The following is a 19,028-nucleotide window of genomic DNA, read 5'->3' as shown; positions in this document are numbered from 1 at the left end:
AGCGCTTAAGGGTATGCACCTTGTTTTGGGGTCCTTAATCTGTTGTTTATGGACGCGCATTCTGTCCCTCAAGCACTCCGTTTGTCCAATGTATTCGTCATGACACCCTTGGCATATAATAACATAAATAATATGTTTTGCGGAGCAGTCCATGTTAGAGCGTACATGAAATAATTGTTTCCTGTTTTTTTAACTTTATACATGAAGTTTCAAGTATATATTCACAAGTTCCACAATTTCCCCGTTTAAATTTTGAGACACTGAATTCTGTAGGTTTAATACATGAGTCGAATGTGACACGTGTCAATATGTGTTTTAAGTTACGGCTTTGGCGTTTACTCTTTATCATTGTTACATTATTAGCCATAATTCGATTCATTTTCATATCAGCATTTGAAATTGGAACATTTTGCCTTATGATATGAAAAAGTTCCGGATTCTTGGGATTGTGCGTTGAAACATAGGCCAGATTGACAGTGTTATTTATTTGTTTATCACGAACTTTCAACAGTGTCCTTCTGTCTGTGTTTATTGCTTTCTTTATTCCATCTTCCACAAGAAGAACTGGGTATCCACGGGACAGTAGATATGATTTTAGTTCTGCAAGTCGTATGTTCCTTGTCGGTATTTGTGACACAATCATGCAAATACGTCTTGCTAAATTATAGGGAATGCTTCTCTTTATATGACTCGGGTGGCAAGATGAAAAATGAAGGTATTGTTAGTATCTGTAGGTTTATATTATATATCTGTTTCTAGATTACGTCCACATAGTTTTACCATAATGTCCCAAAATGGAATTTCAGAATAATTTGAGTCCATGGTAAAATGTAAATGTTTGTTCATGTTATTTAGGATGTTATAAAAGAGAGTTAATTTTTCATCTCCAAAGGGCCATAACATGAAGCAATCGTCAAGAAAACGTCGCCAATTTGTTCTAAAGTATTCAGCGACTTCAGGTCCTAACTGTTCTTTCACTTTGGTTTCCAGAGTTCGTTCCAAATCCCCTAAAACTAACGTAGCATACGTGGGTGCCATTTTAGTTCCCATTGCTGAACCCTTTATTTGTCAATAATTTCCCCCATCAAAATAGAATGTATTATTATTCAATATGTATCTAACACTTTGTATGACGAATTCCTTGGAGAATCGTGTTGGGAGTAATGCTGGATATTCGTGTAACCAGAATGATATAGCTTCAATCCCTAAATTGTGTGGAATATTAGAGTATAAATTTTTGACATCAAAAGTAACGAGGTTTTTTTTTCTTGAGAACATTGAAAACAGAACACCCTAATGATTTGACACTTAGGCCGATAATTGCAGGACCAAGTTGTGCTACACATCGGTTGAGGAATTTTATTGACATAGTGCTTAAACCTTTTATTACCAAAGTGCACAGTTATACTAGAGATACGATGGATTTCCTAAACTAGTTACCTCAACAAACTCAAGAAAAAAAACAACTCAATCCATAGTTCCGCACAATTTCGTATCCACTAGGCTATCCCACCGCCCAGTGAATTGGTCCATACAGCAATTAATATGTGAGTGGAATTTGTAAGTGTAACAGTTAAAATGTTATCTTGTCGTACACGTGTTGAGTGGTATTGGCACTGCTTATCACTGTTAAAAAAGTGGATGCTAACATACATAAATAGGCTGGACATAAGAACTGGTTCTTAACAAGCAGCAAAATAACATGACTTTGGAACCGATTGTTGACTTTGTGAATAGGCTAGGATTTAGAAGTGGTTTCTAGCACTCAATGATTAGGCTGGTACTCAGAAGTGGATACTTGCACCCAATTAATGTGGTGTCCATGTGTGTGTAATATTACAGCCAAAGAAGCTTCACTTGTTAACATTTTCAGCCACCATTTCTCATAATTTTTTAATACACTACATCTTTTGCACCAGGATATTTTTATTTACATTTTCTGTAAAATGTAAAGAAATTCAAATAAAATATTATATCAATGTATCTCAATTTAATATAAATTTAACTAATCTTACAAACTGAGCATTTCCTAATCATGACCATTTTCTTGATACAGACAATGGCTCAGCACACGTAATATGAAAAATGTAAAGAAGTTCAAATAATATCATACCAATGTGTCTCACTTTAATACAAAATTCACGAATCTCACTAATTGAGCATTTTGTTGATACAGACTACATGTATATATGCTCATCTGGACATGCTTTATCAAAACACTAACCCTGGTCAGCCAGATCCCACTCTTGCTATGTGAGAGACCTGTTTTGACAGAATCTGGTTTAAACATATTTTTATTCCGTCAATAGAGAAACCTGGATAGGCGAACAAGCCAACTGGCTTATATAAACGCCGCTCCAGTACACGGTTCCAATATAGCTGGATACATATTTGAAATAGTCCGACAAGAAAAGAATACTACTGAAACAAAATTACACTCAGAAAAATGATTGAATAATAAATATTTGGTTATGGTGTTGGTTGTGCCTAGCAACGAAAAGAGCTGCCGCAGAAAATCAAGTTATATAAATCTTGTCTTGCGTTGAATATACATGTATATGTAGAGGTGATAATCACTGGAAGCGCTTACTTTTAGAAATGAACTGGTGTAATGAGTTGAGAATGTCACAATTTGTTGAGTTATCCAATGCGCCGTTACCGTATAAGGTAGTTTTCACATCGTATCCTTGAATATAAAAATACACCGTTGTTCTTAAATTTTGATAGTTCCTACATGTAAAAAGGTAGTGAATGACGTCTTCGTTATAATGAATCTGGCTGCGTGAGAGGACACCTCAGAAACTGGCAATAACCATCCAGACATGACCTTGCTAATTAGGGTGTTAATTATAATCTGATATTCGTTTAATGTAGTGGGATTAACTCCTGGCAAAGTGGGAGTAAATCAAGAATGCTGATCAAACAAGCATTGGATTACGATTGGGCGTTGTGTTCTCAATGCAGGTTTTAACATTTTCTAAACAAATATAAGTTCCTTCGTCGCGGGTGTCACTACAGAGTCACATTTTATATCAATACATGAAAAGATGAACATGCAGATTTCGCTTCAAGCCTTTTAAGAATCGCATTAAACTGCAGATTTGAACACTCTTCTTCTTGTTAGAAGAGGGTAATCCGGCTTATGTTGATGAGAGCACACCTAATGAGAAAACGAGCCAAATATACACATAAAGCTAGTGGGTTTTTTTTCGTCTCAGTTCACTTAGTATACATACATTAAATTATAAAACACATAAAATATATAGAAGGCGTAAGCCACGAGTGGTAAGGGGAGACTACATAGACAGATTATATTTATACATGTTACAACATGCTACATTTTACAGGAATTATAACTAGTGATATTGGTTTATTCCCGATTCTGACAGTCCCAAATTTGACAGTGAAATTTCACACTTCTGTAATTAATCTCGCCAGTTGTCCCAATATTGACAGTGAGCTTACCGGTCGTCGCAATTTCAAGTCCACGGCTCATTAATTAATTAATTAATCCCTCATTAGCCAGTGGTTGTGGGAGCTACTGTCACAGAAGCTTCGGATAGTCAATCAATGTTTTTGATAAGATTAAAACAGAAAAGACTAGAACTAAAATAGTCTATTCTTGAAAGTCAATAACTTCAAAGTCAATCACTGAGCAACACCTTCAGCCAGCACACTGCCACAGAGAGAAAGATATGACGCCATAACGCCATGTCATGTATTCCAAACCAAGTTGGTACAAAGTTGCTGAAGCATTTTCAACACGACGTCTCTTCATCTGTTTCTGCCCAACAATCACGCCAAACAATAACTAGGCCCTTGTTTTATCACCCCCAAACAGTATCAGTGTTCAGGAATGTTACTTGTTCTGTACTTCTCTCAGCATATTGCATTCACATAATTACCCTTAAATGGTACAGCTAGTTATCCAAGTTTTGAGAGCGAAACTTCACACTTTAATGGATCAGTGACCAAGACGCTGTCAAAAATCGGACACTACCGTTATATTACATAATATTACGAACTGTTACAAATATTACAAAATTTTAAATATACATACACATTTATACAAGTACATTATAAATTCATTAAAGATGTATAAGAAGAGACGCTGAATCAGGAAACTGTCTAACAGATAATATTCCACTTTGAAACTGGTGTCTCAGTTGTTGAAGACGACGTTCCAGGTATCGGTATTTCTTCTTCTTCGTGGGTTGTCTTTGACCTTCAGCATATTGCACCAACGAGATGTAGAAATAAACATATGTTCAAGTTGAGCGTTGAGCATTAGCCATTTCGAAATCCAAAGTACACTTTCATGCTTCTCATAATATGTAGTTCAATATGGTCATCATTATGATTGTTTTGATCATGTTTTGACATGTTCAGCTTCCGTGTGCGATGTGTTCACTTCCATCAACCACCAGCCTTGTAATAACACGTCACATGGGATTAGCCATGTGCTAAATAACACCCAAACTTCAAAGCGTACCGCTTGTCGACGTCCTGAGCCTTATAAAAATCGAATGGTCGGCTTCCTGAGCTGACACCTTCTCAAACTATTGTCATATAAGTGGTAATAATTCATGAGCATTAGAGATCAGATTGGCTTGCTTATTATATCTGAAATCGACCAAACATTGCCTAGTTGCCTATGGCAGGATCGTCACTATTTCATAGTTATTCCAAAGCGCATGTTTATAATGTAATTAGGATTTTACAATGGAATCTGAATTTAGATTTCCTAAACGCTTAACAGGTAATGATCATTATGTAGACACAGTTTGTCCATAACAACTTCATTTCGACATTAGTTACTATATTGAAAGAAAAACAAGATATATGGATGTTAACTTCTTTGTTGTGAATAACACGACGTTTCGGGGTGTATGCTGCTCCTTCATCACGCGATACTGTGGGGAATCGAACCCGGGCCTTTGGCGTGACGAGCGAATGCTTTAACCACTAGGCTACCCTACCGCCCTTATCACGCAATAGCAATATGATGACATGTGTCAACCAAACCTGCCCAAACTGATCCCGTTAGTTACCAGTTAACTATGATTTTTGAAGCGGTATGAAACTGCATTTTCAAAAGATTCCCAATAAAACGTTAATACGAAATATCTGCATGTGTTTAGATCACATATCTTAAGATACGTCATACTAAATAACGATATCTTCGAATGTGTATAATTTGTGTCGATACAGTACAGAAATAGTTTTCATGCATAAGTGGACATGGTAAATCTCTATTTAATGGTTCGAGTCGAATAATACATTTTCGTTGTTTAAAAAAAAGCTTATTCATAGACCCCGAGGGTGAATGTTATCATCCAAACAACCACTAACGTGAAAAGATAGAGTAATAGAGCGTAAACCTCCTGATAAGGGTTTCACGAGTGGTTTGACGCATGTAAATGTTTGGTAACTGCTTCCCACTATCGATTGCCCAAACCACTTGACGTTTTGCAGGTAGGGAGGGTGTCAAACCATTTCATCCTTTGGCGTGACTTTCCTGACATTTTATTCTATAATCAAAACACGTGGTAACAAGTGGGTGAGTTTGATTTTGTGCCGCGCTCGGCAATATTCAAGCTATATGTAAATAATCGAGTCTGTAAATAATCGAGTCTGGACCAGACAATCCACGGATCAACATCATGAGCATCGATCTACGCAATTGGGATACGATGACATGTGTCAACCAAGTCAGCGAACCTGACCACCTAATCCCGTTAGTCGCCTCTTACGACAAGCATAGTCGCCTTTTATGGCAAGCACATGGGTTGCTGAATACCTATTCTAGTAATTTCTACCCCGGATCTTCACGGGTCAGATACACATAGACATGTATGAATTGGAAATTATCAATGGAAGGAAATTATTTCAAGAGATCGTGGTGGTGTCATTCATGTTTCACGTGGTTGAAAACCTAACATATTCGATTACCTTCATAACCTGACACATTAAACCTAACATATTCGATTACCTTCATAACCTGACACATTAAACCTTACATATTCGATTACCTTCATAACCACATTACATTCGATTAAACCTAACATATTCGATTACTTTCATAACCTGACACATTAAACCTAACATATTTGATTACCTTCATAACCTGACACATTAAACCTAACATATTCGATTACCTTCATTTCCTGACATATTAAACCTAACATATTCGATGACCTTCATAACCTGGCACATTAAACCTAACATATTCGATTACCTTCATAACCTGGCACATTAAACCTAACATATTCGATTACCTTCATAACCTGACACATTAAACCTGATATTCATTACCTTCAAACCTAACATATTCGATTACCTTCATAACCTGACACATTAAACCTAACATATTCGATTACCTTCATAACCTGACACATTAAACCTAACATATTCGATTACCTTCATAACCTGACACATTAAACCTAACATATTCGATTACCTTCATAACCTGACACATTAAACCTAACATATTCGATTACCTTCATAACCTGACACATTGAACCTAACATATTTGATTACCTTCATAACCTGGCACATTAAACTTAGTTTTTTTCTATTTCTGTGTGCGTATTCTCGGAACATATGATATTAGAGACGACAAACCCATTTCCATTTTAGTAAGAAATTCCTGCTAACACCTGGATCACATTACGCCGTACCATAAAGTAGCCTACGATTTTCTGTACGTTTTTAGGCATCGTGTGTGACCGTGGGATACGACGTTTGTGTTCAAATTGTCAACAGGCATTGTTCGATGGGGACAGGCTGGGACAAACAGACAGACAGACAGACAGATATTTTATTAAAGTCTCACCTCGTTTTTACAAAATAAAGCAATTGACAAGTCATTAAAACAAACTATCCTTTAAGGGGTCACGAGAGACTACATGTACAATGTAAAATACAGTTTAATTAATACATGGTGTTAAAAATCAATAATGGTTAAATACACACTACACATTCTAAAAGAAAGACTACCCATGATATAAAATACTTTGCCGTTTTCCCAATAAAAGTTTGCAGGTTTTGGCTGCTAAGAAGAACATCTCGGCCTCGGACATGATAAAATTAAACTTGTCACTCAAACATTTAAAATCATAACATATTTCTTCACATTTGACTAAAAGACTGTTTGTAACATCAAAATAAAGTGGACATTGGTATAAAACATGACATTCATCCTCAACGCACTCATTACATCCTCAACACACACGTTGGTTCCGGGGCATGTTGGTGTTTCGGCCCGTCTCAACACGTAGCGGGGCGACACCACAGCGGAACATGGCATTCGTCACCACTCGCCTCTTTCCGTAACCTCCAAGAAGACTCGTCGCCCTATCGATGCTTGTTATGTGCCAAAATACGACAAACCAATCAGAACGCGCGTAAATGACTGCGGTGCTTTGGTAAAAATAATCCCGAGTACTTAAATCGTTTATGGCATTATGGCATTGTTTTAAAAATCATGAAAAATATTTATCGCCATATTGAAAGTACAAAGAACTTGGCTAACAGGATTTTGCTGCCTATTATGAAGTTTTTGATAAGAATCATGCGACTGACGGTGAGAGACTCAAATACACGCACGTGCGTTTGTTGACATAACGGCTCTCATGGGTCCAGCTGAGGGTATATCTGACGATCTTGCCGGCTTGCTATGGAGATTGTACGTGCGCTTCCAACAATTTTAGGAAATGTAGTTATAAATCGCTACGAGTTTCAAAACATTAATATTAGACATATATCTGCATGTAACTAATCATGTTTAATCTTTAACATTGGGCATATATTTCACATCTCTGGAAATATTTTAGTCTGACTTTTTTTGGTCATTCGTATATTTTTCAGCGATTTTTCCATTTGGGGTATGACAGCAAGGTTACACGAATGTTCATAGTCTCTAAATTAATCATTTCAAACCTCACGCTACGCGTTCTGCTTCAAATGAAATTTAGAGACTATCAATTCGGTCTAACATTCATCTAATTTCCAAACACAGTACGTTTATCTCCTGATTCATTCACAGTAACTTCCACACCGGTATATCCTGATATCACACAATGAACATCTAATGAATGTTAACAGAAACAAACAAGCCATGTCGTAAGAGGTGAGGTCACTATATGGTTGAAATATTGCCGAGGTGACGTTAAATTTTAGGTCACTTACTCACGTAAGAGGTGACAAAAAGGATCGGGTGGTCAGGCTCACTGACCTGGTTGACACACGTCACATATTCAAGTTACTTAGATCGATGCTCATGATGTTGATCACTTGATTGTCTGGCCCAGACTCCATTATTTTCAGACCGGTGCCATATAGCTGGAATATTGCTAAGTGCAGCGTTAAACAACAAACAGGCAAACAAATCTTCAATCTGTTGCCCCGGGGTCTGAATTATCTTTATCAAACATCAACCGGAATTCGTGAAGTAAAATGGGCGTGAAGCCACTGATAAGGCATATACAGGTCATGTGTGCCATGTACAGACTTGAACAGACATTAGGGTGTACATGTATTCATAATAACTTAATAACTTGACATGTCTCTTTTGCACGTCGCTTTAATCACAGCGACAGTCTGCGCTGTCTCCAGGGCTGCTGGTTTGACAGGACTTTCAGTGAACTGTACCGAACCGTTTGGGATCATCGCGCGCGACATTGAAGACCCTGGTGTTTTCATACGATGCAGATTCTACGTCCCCCGCATTGAAGAGTGTCCCAAGTACCAAGTCCTCAGCTTGAAACACAAGCGGTGCTTATACCCAAGTAGTCTTATCAAACCTTGCAACCGTGAGTAGATTTTGAACAGTTCGCTTTAATGTCACAAAACGCTTCCTTACCCTTTTCGCGAACACCTGGTGTCATCACAGGGGCCCATTCATATTTTCACAGCTAACGGAATCTGTCGAGGAGGACAATGAAGACTGCGTATTCTTTGCACCGTCGTTTTATATATTTACCCAAATCCGACACGGTCAAGGCCATGGCTACGTGTCTGTTGACCACAATTACGAACGTCCTTTTATCGAAATAGGAACAGTTCTGAAACAGAAACTAAAAACAAAGACGGCAAAAAGGAAATATTGGTTCATTGCTCACGCATTAGCGTGGAACAGCCTCCCAGAACCAGTCAGAGATCTCCAGATCTGATGTCTTTCAGACGTCATTTCAAAACCTACCTCACTCAACTGCTCTTAACTCATTCTATGTGACTCCTCTTCGAGCATGCATCAAGCATGGAGTAACGCTATATACAAGTGTCCTATTATTATTATAAAAAACGGTTCAAGAAACTAGATTATATTATGAATGAATACAAGTATTTTTCTAGTATTTCCCTGATATGTTATTGTATGTTGAACCATATAGTTTAACGTTACAAGTGGTGTTTTTACAAAAGAAAATAGATGAACAAAATAATACTGGTCACATAATGTGTTCAAGAACAGAAACATGAATCTGGTTGTATTCCGTCCTTAATATTTTTTGTAGTGAGTGAGTGCGTGAGTGTGGTTTTACGACTCCTTTAGCAATAGTACAGCAATATCACGCCGGGGGACACCAGGCATGTGTGGAACAGAACCCGGGTCTTCGGCGTGCGAGGAGTTCAAATACGGGAGAATTATTCCTTTTCTACTTCTTGTTTGATATGTTGAACATATGGTAAAAATATGCATGTGGATCCGTGAATCATTTTTCAGTAAACTAAGACAATACATGTTTGTGACACGGTAGCTGTGGAATAAATCCTTTTCTATTTCGTCCTTGATATATTCCTTAAGTTTTAACAGTTACTGACAGAGTAAAACTGCATCAGTATGTAACACATGTTAACTTTGGGATTACACTTTATCTACATACCCAGAACTTAGCATCCAAAACGTCATCCACTTCCTACTGATTTCATTCCATGTCTGCCCCTTTTCATTGGCCAATATATATATATATATGTGTGTGTATTAGTGACCCGTTTCCAATGACAAAAGCTTGGGAACATTTGATTACAAGATGAAAGCCAATACCGGTGACCCTAGTGACCAATGCAGAGTAGAACCTCGATCACTCACTCATACATAAACATGTCTATATGTTCTGTTTTCAGCTTCGTACGTCTTCGTTCCTCCAGCATATTAACAGATAGAGACGAGGTCCTTCCGCTGCCCATACTTGCTGTTCCGGTCTCTGCGCACTTGTTGGTGTTGTCTGATTGACTGTTTAAAAACTGGTTAAAATCAATTTCCTATTGTTTGTTTTGTGTCATTAAAACACGAAGTGTTCTTTCATGCATTGCTTGTCGGGATTGCAATATTAGTCATTGGGATTGCAATATTAGAACACCCCCAAATATCCGAGCTCACACCCATCACTCCCTCTCTGACTCTCTTACTATCACCCGACCACCCTCTCACTCGGGTTCGGTCACATGCATTTAGCACTCAAACTACAAACCTGTGAAGGTCCGGGTTAGAATGATCCTTCAGTAACCCATGCTTGTCGTAAGAGGCGACTAACGGGATCGGGTGGTCAGGCTCGCTGGTTTGGTTGACACATGTCATCGGTTCCCACTTGCGCAGATCGATGCTCATGCTGTTGATCACTGGACTGTCTGGTCCAGACTTGATTATTTACAGATCGCCGCCATACAGCTGAGTGCGGCGTAAAACTAAACTCACTCACTCAGTCAGTCAAACTACAAAATGAACTTTTCATAGAAAATCAACTTCATCTCTCGTCAGTACACTTGTCGCAGTGGGCTGGCAAAGATAAACCCGACTTTCCGTCACCATAGCAACATTCAACATCATAGCAATTGGCAATTCATTTACTATCCATATGATCAACTCGACTTGCCGTCACCATAGTAACATTCAAGATGATAGCAATTGGTAAATTAAATTCATTCACTATCCATATGATTAAGTCGACTTGCCGTCACCATAGCAGCATTCGATATGATAGCAGTGAGTGAGTGAGTGAGTTAAAACTTTACGTCTCAAGGGCAATATTTTAGCCATAATGTGACAAGAAATTGAATATTAAAACTAACTTTAGGACGAATAAGATGTCATCGATTGGCCATATAATAACTGGAATACCACAGATACAATATAATACTAGTTGACATCAGTAACTAAAGGTAGATCACCATACTTGTCACCAAACCTTGTTGATTATGTTAACACAGTAAATGGTATCACCTTGAATGTTGCTATGGTGACAACAAGTAGGGTTGAACATATGTTGGGTAAATGAATACCAGCTGCTCTTGAGTGAGTGAGTGAGTGAGTTTATTTAACGTCACATGTGACTCATTAGGAACAAGAAATCTGTCATCAATTCAATTCAATTCATTTTATTCTCAAAAAGAACCACCGACTGTGGTACAGGAGAAAAGTTTTCCAAAATAACAATAATTTGTACTTTACATGATGGCGGTTATATTGTACAGATAATTGGCGACATTAAGATATTGTGACTGAAAACAATTATGAATATATAAATCGATGGACAGTAAAACTGCTAGATTATCACAGGTATAAGTTAAAACTAGTTGACAGCATTTAGAAGAATAAATTAGTAAACGGCAACACATTTCACAAATGGGCTAGAAATCGCCAGTAACTAAAGGTTGATCACTCTACTGGGGACCATGGGGACTTACAGTGTCTTTGCTACCTGCACGGATCCTAGTTGGATTTACTTCATCCCATCCCTTCAGCCACTGGCGATGATTGATGAATTAAATTAAAAATTAAACTGCATTTACAAATTTGGCATGCATATAGATTCTTCAAATGACGTGGAACTTACATACCCTCTTAGGGGGACAAGTATTTTACGTTTCTTCAACCCCCCACGAGGGTATAGCAGCTAACTATTCTAGTTATTTATAAGCACTACCAATTTTGCATGAGAGGAGTTAAAAACTGCGCCAATTTTGTTAAATCTGTTTTATTTAAATATGGTTTTGGTTTCGTAAGGTTGTTTCCTGATTCCGACAGGGTCAGACAGGGTGGAACCCACGCAGACTTGAAATAACCTGTCAGTTAACTAATTAACCAATATTAATTAAGGCAGACATTCCCGCAATCCACATTCATGTAACTCTTTTAAAATATCGTGCTTCCATATTGCTTGTTTATAGTGACAATCTTAACGAATGACTTCAATCGAAACAATCGATTGTTAGAAGTAATTTGATCAGTCGAAACAGTGTTTAATAACTGCTCCAGTGCTTGCTTTACCTCAAGATAAAGGACTTTCTGTGCTTGATACTGATGCTAGTGGTTTCTGTATAGGTGCAGTACTATAATACTACATAATACAGTACAATAATACTACATAATACAGTACAATAATTACTACATAATACACATTCTATTGTGTTTCTCCAAATTCTGTAGACAAAAAATAGGCCTGATGTGATGTCATACCTTCCCGAAGTTTCTGCGTAATGAGGTGGCACACCTACGCCATGAGGTCAGTACAAGATCACACACGCACCTAAATAATTAGGTGATCAAGGTATTCAACTAGGTCACCAAGATGTTTAACTAGGTCACCAAGGTGCATCATTAAAGAAACAAAACGGCCAACTTTCTGGCTCAATATCTCCCTTACAACAAATATGATGTTTTACACATCGTAAGAATATATTTCTTTACACCCCCATTCCACAGAGATTTCTGGCTCATCGGTCACTCATCGGAAGCAAAGTTTTTTTCTTCCGGTAACCCACCGAAGAATATCGTATCACAGTCCGAGGAATCCGATTTGTGTTTGTCGACTATCAGGTCAGTGTCCGACGTGTCGGGCGCGATCCGATGAGGCTCAGAGCTTAGTTCGCCATCGGACGCTATTTCCGGTCGCAAATCGAGTCAGTGTCGGATGAATGTCGAGTCAGTCAGATGTGTGTCAGATTCGTGTTGTGCAACTATCGGGCGTGTCTAACCAACATCTGACGTCAATCTGACAAGTGTCTGATGATTAACAGTCATCTGACGCTCATCTGATAGCAATCTGCGGTATGCCCGACGCGCCTGATCGCCGCCAATCACCAATTCGATTCTCATCGGAGGGTAACATGATATTTAGCACCGTCCGATTGCCATCCGGTGTGACATCGGAGGATAATCGCTCATTAACTCAACTGCCATCCGACACATATCACATAGCAAGCGGTGACATCTGACGGCCAACGGACTACAAAAGGAGGGTCAGCCGACACTCACTCCGCAGAGTTTCATCGGACACTACAGCACCAAGATCCTGAAGATGGGTCCAAGAAAGAACAGAAATGTTCAAGGACAGAAGGCAAAGAAGCGACCTCCCAGCACCCCTCAACAATCTCAAGTGCCAGAAGACTCCCCTGTGCCGCCGCCTCCTCTTCCTCCTGAAGATGCTTTGGTTATGAAATGAATCAATATTATACATATATTCGACTCCATTACTAAATTCGAATTTGAAATTTTGGAACGTAGAATGAATTTAGAAATAACAATTCCAAACTTAACACCGTTCAATTATCACTTTATTGAACACTACACAACTTCCTTTGCTATTTTAGCAATTATACTTGATGCAACACTAACGTAGCATAAACCTTTTTGGCAACTCAGAAACACATCATTTTCATTAACTGATGTTTTTTATTGATTGAATTTCTTAAAATCAAGAACAGTTGTTGCAATTGCGACTTCACAACATTTTGATTGAATTGTTTTTACACACATATGAGTCGCCATTCAGACTTTTAAGATATTAAGTACATATAAACAATAAATCATGAACATTGCACAATATGAAAATGAGTAATGTCAAGACTCAATATTCATTGGAGTACTCTAACAGTTGTTGGTAACAATACAGTTTATCCGTTGTCATCTGTATCTAAGTCCACTTCAGGTAATTAAACAGACTGCTGAGTCTACAATCAGTTATCTCGGCTCATCCTCTCCTACTAAGGTACCGCTTCTCCAAGAGGGTTGTTGAAGTACAGTCTTAGGGTTTCACGCTGTGCTTTGGCCTCTGTTGTGTCACGGAAGGGTCCTCTGGGAGCTGGTACTTCATAATCCTGTTTGACCACTTTCCACTGTCTCTTGGAGCTCAGATGCATTGTATATCAGTGCGTAAGACATGTGTCCTTGGCCACTGGTGTCTATCCATAAGAAGGGGTAGTTCGCATCAACAAGTGCCATCGGGACCACTGAGAAGAAATGTTTGTAATTATGGTAGAGACTGCCTGAGTTCTTCGGTTTCCTGAGTGCCACGTTCTTGCCATCAACTGCCCCCCATTACATGTGGAACGTCCCAACGCCTCTCGTATTCTTCAGCAATTGCATGCCATTCTGGACACTGGATCACTTTATCAGCATACTCATCCACTATGCCTTGACAGACTTCGGGGATAAACTTTCAAATGGTTTCTCGAGCAACCCTGAAGCTGTATGACAGTGATGGATACCGATCGCCAGCTGCAAGGTGCCTTAGGGTGCCGGCTAACTTGAGACCAGGTTCAAGGGCTCTCCTGGCATTGGTATCCCCTTTCATGAGTCTTGGTGTGAGTCTCTGGAGTAGTTCATCAAAAGGTTCTGGCGTAACTCTCATGACATTGAAGAATGCCGTTGTATCCTCCATTCTCAGTTCATTCATAAGTCTGGTGTAGTGCCCATATAGCAGCCTTCTATCAGCTTGCAGTCATGGTCGAACCCAATAACGACGTTGTCTTCTATGCCTTCTTCTCAGCCTCCTGCTCAGGACCTCAAGGGTCATTGCATCTTGTTGCATAGTTTGTTGCTTCCGCATAAAAGCAAAGCCCAGGGCTGCAGAGTTGTGAGGAGGTTGATCCATGACTAGCACCGTCAGGAGGTGAAGCCCGCTTTTATACTCGACTGCCGATTTTGGCGACAAATCCGACCAGTGTCCGATTACCCTACCGATTACCCTACGAATACTAACCGATTTGTAGGATTGGTGACGGGAGACAGATTATTATCAGGTAACCCTCGAATTACAATCCGACCTCAGTCGGATCAGTCGGACGCCGCCGATGAATATGGCGGACCGACATCAGGCCGCTACCAGTCTTTCATCCGATTAACCCGATCAATGTTGGATCTCTATCGGATTTTACGGAAAAAGGGGACCCCCATAAAAGGATGTCGGGTGAATTTTCATCGGAACTCATCGGAACGCTGAAAATTCCGCAAAATTTGGATCAAATGGGCTTCAGATGAGGAGGTTCCGATGGTCAGAGGAATGGGGGTATTTTGTATTACGGAAATGGTAATGGTAAACTGACACAGAATACTCAATGTATCTTTATTTCCAAACTAACTTTAATCTTTGTGAAGAAGTTCAATGTGTTTGCACTTTACAATCACGCGACAACGCAATAGAGTAACTGTGCCTGTTGATTGAGAATGAGTGTATAGTGCGATAATTGATCGCGGATGGCATGCATCGCTTGCTGTGGATGCGCCCGGTAAACTCCTAGTCTACGATGGTTTATATTTATAGCATATCAAACGAGCTTCCCCTTTCATATCAAGTTTTTGTCCCGAGTGATAAACTTTGCTTTGTCACGAGCTTTAGCGAGCTTAAGCGAGTGACAAAGCAAATTAATTTCACACAAAATATTTTCACACAACAGCAGAAGCTGAACATGGAATTGTATGTCTCAAATAGTTGTAGTTATGGGCATATGCACAGTCAGCCATGCGGAACCCATTGCGCAGAAGTGTCTCTGTCATCTGTGCTCAGGTTAAAGCTTGTCACACAGGATAACATGCGCAGTCCCAATCATTGTGGAGACACTAGCAATACCTATGATCTCACACCACAGTTCATCGCGGAAGTCAGTCAAGTAATCACGGTACTGGAGAATATGGGTAAGAATACGTTTGTAAAACAGACCACACCTATATGGCACAAGTCACTATCACCCTGGTTCTTCTTAATCACAGCACACGTTTGCACTACAAAGTTAGCTGCTGCTCTGCAGGCTGTTTTTTCTGCGCTTCTGGCTTGGTGCACGCACAGGTTCGGATGGATCTGGTGAAACTCATGTAAACTTAAAGTTAACTTAGATAAAACCGATATTGTAATCATTTCAAAAGGCTATGTGAAAAACAAATATAGGTTTAAACATTTTGATGAGGAAATAGAAGTTGTCCGAGAATATCTGTACTTGGGAATCCTATTTAACGACAATGGTAAGTTTGCTAAAGCAATTAAGAGACATGCAGAAAAAGCAACAAATGCTATGTTTTCTGTTTTTAAAACTATTAGGGAACTTGAAATCCCAATTGACTCTCATCTGAAACTTTTTGATCAATGCGTTTTACCAGTTTTGGTATATGGGTTAGAAGTTTGGGGTTATGAAAATGCAACTATTTTAGAGAGAACGTATCGGAAATTTTGTAAATATATACTAAACTGATGTGCAAAAGAAAGTACACAGGTTGTGTTTCTTCAAATAAGATAAAAATAACAAAACCTTTTGTAAAATGGAAAATGTATGTTGAAGCACACTGCGATACACGTGTTTTATCAGCAAAATGACATTGTAACAATAAACAGCGATGTAGTGATGACCACTGCAGACGGTTCCTACGATGCTGGAAGGTCAAGGCCATTTCACGCAGCGGTCGGTAGGCCCATACATGCCAGCAGGACGAAGTCGTCTTGTCACTGTTAATCGGTTTACGCGATGACCCAATGATGTGGCTGCTGATGACGTCACCGTCAACATCCAGTTGCGTAGGTGAATAACCCGCAGAGAGCGATCCTCTTGGGGTGTTGTGACTCTGGAACGTCCACTTCTGGGTCGATCACATGTCTGGCCTGTCGTACTGAAACGGTTAAACAGCCAAATTATGGTTTGTCTTGTTCAACCCAATGTCCCTGCAATATCGCGGTTGAAAGCACCCATTTGTGTCCTTCCTTTGGCCCTGTTGCGTCGACGTCAATCTTGGCATTTCCTCATGAGATTTCTGTCAAGTGATTGTTCAGTCTTCACGACAAACAGGTTTTATACTCTCTGTCAGAAAAGTGCTGGTGCATGGGACAATAATCACAATTTTGCAAAAATTCGTGCAAAACAAGTACAAATGTTTTTGGTTTCATTTTGGCAAATGAAACATGATGGTTGCGTTCTATACAATCAATGTTTTTCAGTAATTTTATTAGTTAGAACGCATATTTGGGATTGCAACAACAATTACACCTGTGTACTTTCTTTTGCTCGTCAGTTTATATATACTATGAGACAATTTACCCCAAAATGTATGGTTTATGGAGAACTCGGTAGATATCCTGTTGAAGTAATGATTAAAACAAAAACCATAAGCGGGTTAGGCGGCTGACTTTGTGTTCTTGCGATTAGATGCCTGACTCTGAGGGTGTGGGTTCGAATCCCGGATGGGACTCAACCCCAAAAGTACTAGAATCTGTACTTTACTAAGAAAGTGTAATCCCAAATATAACATATGTTACATCCTTTGTCTTTGTTAGCCTTCAGGGGCGGTGGGGTAGCCTAATGGTTAAAGCGTTGGCTCGTCACGCCGAAGACCCGGGTTCGAATCCCCACATGGGCACAATGTGTGAAGCCCATTTGTGGTGTCCCCCGCCGTGATGTTGCTGGAGTATTGCTAAAAGCGTCGTAAAACCAAACTCAGTCAGTGTTAGCCTTCATGTACCCTATATATATCATGCTATATACTCATTCACCACCTCATGCTTGAAAACGGAATAAATGTCTGTACCGAAACGTCGCTATTGTACAATATAAAAGTTAATCATTCATAAAGACTTGTCATTCCTATAGTAAAGGATTGTTTGCCTCAAAAGAAGCAACTGGAGCCTGATGCCAGCAGCGATCTAGCGAGACAGCGGACGCGCTTTAGTGCGATAATTGCTCGCAGATGGCATGCATAGGTGGCTTTGGCTGTGGCTGAGCCCAGAAAACTGCTTGGTCTAGAAGCCAGACCCCTAAAATGGTGGAAATGTGGTGCAGTTCTGGCGACCAAACGGGATGTGATTTTTCACAATCAGGAATGATTTAGCTTTAATTTGAAACCGGTTGTCATCAGCTACCGTGCGTGACTACCGTGCAGGGGCCCTTTTAAGGTGCAACATGTCATGTCAGTTATCGCAATATTTTAACCGATAACTGGATGGTTTAATTTAAAAACTCTGGTTCGGTTTGACCGATTTCAATAAAAATAGTAGTTTTGGAATGCTCAGACCATGATTTAAATTTGTGGACAATAATATTACATATATGCTCATCGCAAAAAATATTTTGGTAAGGTTAAAGGTAAAAAATTTATAGAACGGGCATTTGATGAGAAAATATGAGTTGAACTTTACAAATTAAAGGTAAATTTTCCAAAATTATGTTTTTCAGATTCAGCTATAACATTTGAAGATCATATATACCGTTGGTTGGCATTGTATTCATGAAAAACCATTACAAGGAAACTAAGGCTGGTACTTTGTATTTAGATCAGCAAAATATTACACAATGTCTGTTCAACAGTAACAGCACCATGCTTTACATAGTCAACGATACTAAATATGTCAAAGATACTGTTGGACTATCATTAAAATCACACAACATAACAGAAAGCTCTCAAATGTATAATTCAATTATTCAAGATGTCTTTCTTTATTCATCAAAGAATGATGAGTCTGTTATGTCATCATAACACAAGCAACATTGCCTTTATATCAATTCGTACTTATTGTTCTTAATAGTCATAGTGTATTCCCAGTTGACATGTTAGCTAATGTCAACATTGTCAAGATCACGGGAACATGTTTCAAGTCTACATCCACATGCCGAAATACACAACAGGTTCAACCTCTTGCAGCTACACCTTACTGTACATTGACGTTTACATGCACAGATATGTTGAAGAAGGTCCACGGAAACAATTTAGTCTTAACTTATTTGCAACTTTATCACAGAGGAACAGAGGAATATTTGATGAAGATATTTTA

At 39.1% G+C, this 19,028-nt stretch overlaps 1 long non-coding RNA gene across 1 annotated transcript; it reads right to left on the bottom strand.

Annotated features, from left to right (window-relative positions):
* Positions 1 to 315: 315 nt before the first annotated feature.
* Positions 316 to 17,931, bottom strand: LOC124264257. The gene is made up of 3 exons (XR_006895085.1): positions 17,921 to 17,931; positions 11,485 to 11,499; positions 316 to 549 (listed from the first exon to the last, which is right to left on the bottom strand). It is a non-coding gene; the product is annotated as an uncharacterized LOC124264257 (long non-coding RNA).
* Between the last annotated feature and the right edge of the window lie 1,097 nt (positions 17,932 to 19,028).

The sequence above is a fragment of the Haliotis rubra genome, unplaced genomic scaffold (assembly GCF_003918875.1).
Source record: "Haliotis rubra isolate DU_JTF1 unplaced genomic scaffold, ASM391887v1 Scf917, whole genome shotgun sequence".
Lineage (NCBI taxonomy): Eukaryota > Metazoa > Mollusca > Gastropoda > Lepetellida > Haliotidae > Haliotis > Haliotis rubra.
Note: the sequence above shows the minus strand (reverse complement) of the source record. Positions and strands in the feature narration are given on the sequence as shown.